Here is a 4,785-nt window from a genome sequence, read left to right as displayed (position 1 = left end):
AACTGCGGATACAAAATGTTCGGCAGCGGAAGAAAGTGTTCATCGGTGCCCGCAATTTGCACATTTTTATTGGTGTCAGTGGCATATTGGCAAACTATAGAAACTGCTGCTGTAACGGCACCCAGTGCTGCAGGGGAAGCTGATATACTATATCCGCCACAATTTACCACAAATCGTATTGTGGGTGGTGAGGAGGCACCCGAAGACCTAGCACCCTATCAAGTTTCTTTGCAGTCTCTTAAGGGTAGACATTTCTGTGGTGGTGCCATTATTGATAAACGTTGGATTATTACAGCCTCTCATTGTGTGGCCGGCAATAAACCGGAGAAACTAAAGATCTTAACGGGTACCCAAAATCTTAAAAATCATACCGAAAAATATTACTATGTGGATCGTATAGAAATGCACTGCAGCTATAATAGTCCTCCCTATGCGAATGATATTGCTTTGTGCATTTGAATGACAGCATTGTGTTCGATAATCATACCCAGGCGGTGGAATATGATCATGAACCCTTAAAGGAAGACGATGAATTGGTGTTAACCGGTTGGGGTACTCTATCGTTGGGTGGTGAAGTTCCTACTAAATTACAAACTTTAAAAGTTAAATATGTTCCATTTAATGAGTGTCGTGCTGCTCATGATAATACCACTTGGGTAGATGTGGGTCATTTGTGTACCTTTAATGACAAGGGTAAGGGTGCTTGTCACGGTGACAGTGGTGGTCCTTTGGTTCATAATGGCAAATTGGTGGCTTTAGTGAATTGGGGCCGCCCTTGTGCTAAGGGTTTGCCAGATGCTCATGCTAGAATTTCCTATTATCATGATTTCATACGTACTCACCTGAAGGCCTGTGGTAAGGAAGAGGAGGAAGAGAAGGAGGAGGAAAAGGAGGGTGAAAAGGAAGGTGAAAAAGAGGGAGAAAAGCAGCCTGAAAAGGAGAAAGAGAAAGAATAAATAATTATTCCTTTTAGGTATTAATGCTTAAGTCTAAGTTGAAATAAAAGTTAACAAAAGATTTGAATTAAAATATTAGTTTTTAGTTTATTTTATGCAACAAAAAAAGTCGGTTTTCGGACCAAACTGCTTTTCAGGGGCAGGACTAATAAGCGAAATTTGGTTGCAAATTATAAAAAGAGCATTCGAGATTTTTAAAATCTCAAATACAAAATTTTGAAAGGATAAAATTATCGGAACCAAATTTTGGATATACACAGATCCAAATCTTTCTAAAATAACACCGTTACCAGTATTCTCATTTTCTATATAAAATTACCGAAATTCCTAAAGCGGAAAAAATGTCTTCTAAAAAATTAGTTTTTCGATAAAAGTGCCAACTGTGACGTTATTAACAGTGTGATAGTAAAATGACTTCGGATATAATTAAGGACTATATAGGTCCATATAAATATAGAGCTATTATGTGGATCGTTGCTTTGCATTTTAAGATTTTATCCTTCAAATTTGCCAAAGTTTGGATGGGGCTGGTGGGGGCTTTGTCTGCTTAGATGAGTAAAATTTTATTTAACACGCTTACGCATTAAGTTCTCTTTCTGAATCATATACATTTTTTATATAGTCCTGAAGAATATTGGAACTTTTTGGGGAAAAAATCTAAAAAATACGGCAAAATTTAAGAATACCAAATATTAAACGTAAATAACTCTTAAAGCAAAAGAGATAACCAACACATATAAACCAGTTTTTGTAGACCTTTTCAAGGAGTTATTATGTTTTACATTTCATCTCATTCAGATCATAAATGTATTTTTGGAAATTTTTTAAAAAATACCCGAGGTGACCAACATTGAGGCCCCCATCACCTACAAGTGTCGGTAAACTTCATAATATCTCATCTCTACACATGTGAAATTTCGTTGTGATAATTCAATAGTTGAAGAGATAACGAATTATTTTCAAAAATAAAAGTTTCTAAGCCCCATATAATCAATTCTCTAACAAATACATTCAAAAAATCAATAAAAATTTCAAATCAAAAACGAGAACATGTTTATCAACAACCAGTATATTTTTTATACAAAAATATTGTGCAAAAATAATTTCAAAAATCATATTTCTAATACATAGTAAAATAAATTCTATGCAGTTATCAAAATTTAAATGCAGGTGGACTAATAAATAATATGTCTGCATATATGCATATCAATAATCTGTTAAATCAATTTGCCCAGGGAATTTCATGAATGAAAATCTAAACAATATTAATTTATTATCTTATTTTGTACATTATTTTTTATCAAATCTCTATATAAAATGTTTTTGTTTAAATCATAATCTTTATGACTTTTAAAATTAAATGATTATAATGGCGAAAAAAATCTCTACTCATGGAAAATAAGCAAAAATTATGGCTTGTTGGTTTAGTGAAAGTAAAAAAAAAAAATAAGAAATTGATAAAACTATAGACGACTTGAGGAGACCTTTGAAATTTTCTAAAGAAAACTATTAACAAAAAAACTTTGTACTTTTATTTTGCATTTGGCTTAAGCGTGTTAGTTTTTGAAAAACAAGTGAAATAAGAAGTAATTAGGAATTTTCTAGTTTAAGGCAATTACTTGATCAAATTAAAGAAATCTTACAGGAATTGGCCACTATTGAGATCTATTAAACTATGAGGCCGTTCTCCCGAAATTTTATATTCTGTGCAACTAAACTACAAGGAATATGAAAATGTTTAAATTTGGAAAAGGGGAATATTTTGACTGATGCCTCATCATGTCAGGGAAACTGTATGGTGAGTCTCGAGCCCTTTTCTAATGAAAATAATTTCTTAGTTGGTATTGTTAAAAAAAAATCAAATAATTTTAACCCATAAATGTTTGAAGATCAAAGTCAAATTAAGCGGTATTGGGAAACTTTCTTGAAACCGTAGTTTTCGACCGATTCCTATGAAACTTGAGAAAAATATATAGTAAGTATAGCAAAAATAAAAAAAAAAATCAAAATATATTTTTATAGTTATACTAACTATACCCACTGTGCTTTGTTACCATAAAATCAATATACGTATATATAAATAAAAACTGACTCTAGGATTTTTTAAGTTTCTAGCTCTAACAGTTTTCCAGATATACGAATTTTTGTACTTAATTAGTTAGGAGGTGCCAATCCTCCCTAATGACAGGCCGCACATTATGTCAGAGTTTTTCGTGCAAAATTTAAGGATTCTAGCTCTAACAGTTTCCCAGATATACGAGAATTTTGTACTTAATTAGTTAGGAGGTGCCAATCCTCCCTAATGACAGGCCGCACATTTTTCCCAAATGTTCATATGGAAAGTACCACGCCCCTAAAATCAAGCCAACCAATGTATAACCCAAATGTTCATAAGACATCAAAGTATTTCGACCAAAATTGTAGAATTTTAGCTGTAATAGTTTTCAGATAAACGAATTTTAATATTTAATTCCTATAGGAGGTATCACTCCCTCTATTGGTAGTGGCACGCCCACTATAGGTAGGGTGCCCATTTTGCCAACTTTTGTTCATATGGATGTCGAAGCTGATCATACAAAATTTAGTTAGTTAGTAAGATAGTTAGTTAGTGGTTAGTTAGTTAGTTAGTTAGTTAGTTAGTTAGTTAGTTAGTTAGTAGTTAGTTAGTTAGTTAGTTAGTTAGTTAGTTAGTTAGTTAGTAGTGAGTGAGGGGAGGGAGGGAGTGGGAGGGAGGGAGGAGGGAGGAGGGAGTGAGTGAGGGAGGGAGGTAGGTAGTAGGAGGGAGGTAGGGAGGGAGGAGTGAGGGAGGGAGGGAGGAGGAGGGAGGGAGGAGGGAGTGAGGAGGGAGGGAGGTAGGGAGGGAGGAGGGAGGAGGGAGGGAGTGAGGGAGGGAGGGTAGGGAGGGAGGGAGTGAGGGAGGGGGGAGGGAGGGAGGGAGTGAGGGAGGGAGGGAGTAGGGAGGTGGGAGGAGGGAGGAGGGAGGGAGGAGGGAGGGAGGGAGGGAGGAGGGAGGAGGGAGGGAGGAGGGAGGGAGGGAGGGAGGGAGGGAGGGAGGGAGGAGGGAGGGGGAGGGAGGGAGGAGGGAGGGAGGGAGGAGGAGGGAGGGAGGGAGGGAGGGAGGGAGGGAGGAGGGAGGGAGGGGAGGGAGGGAGGAGGGAGGGAGGGGGAGGAGGGAGGGAGGGAGGGAGGGAGGGAGGGAGGGAGGGAGGGAGGGAGGGAGGGAGGGAGGGAGGGAGCGCGCGCGGGCCGCCGCCGCCGGGGGGGGGGGGAGAGAGAGAACGAAGAACGAACGAACGAACGAACGAACGAACGAACGAACGAAACGAACGAACGAACGAAACGAACGAACGAACGAACGAACGAACGAAACGAACGAACGAACGAACGAACGAACGAACGAACGAACGAACGAACGAACGAACGAACGAACGAACGAACGAACGAACGAACGAAAAACGAACGAACGAACGAACGAAACGAACGAACGAACGAACGAACGAACGAACGAACGAACGAACGAAAACGAACGAACGAACGAACGAACGAACGAAACGAACGAAGAACGAACGAACGAACGAACGAAGAACGAACGAAACGAAAACGAACGAACGAACGAACGAACGAAAACGAAAAACGAACGAACGAAAACGAACGAACGAACGAACGAACGAAAACGAACGAAAACGAACGAACGAACGAAAACGAACGAACGAACGAACGAAACAACGAACGAAAACGAAACGAAACGAAAAAACTAACGAACGAACGAACGAACGAACGAAACGAACGAACGAACGAACGAACGAAACGAAGAACGAACGACGAACGA

General features: G+C 38.9%; 1 pseudogene; it reads left to right on the top strand.

Annotated features, from left to right (window-relative positions):
• LOC119609215 lies at window positions 1-1,029 on the top strand (annotated as a pseudogene).
• Window positions 1,030-4,785: the final 3,756 nt, after the last annotated feature.

Source organism: Lucilia sericata, unplaced genomic scaffold (assembly GCF_015586225.1).
Source record: "Lucilia sericata isolate MDLA Ls3-8-SP2 unplaced genomic scaffold, ASM1558622v1 Contig000022F_arrow, whole genome shotgun sequence".
NCBI classification, from domain to species: domain Eukaryota; kingdom Metazoa; phylum Arthropoda; class Insecta; order Diptera; family Calliphoridae; genus Lucilia; species Lucilia sericata.
The sequence above is the reverse complement of the archived record's forward strand: the minus strand, read 5'-3'. Positions and strand labels throughout refer to the sequence as shown.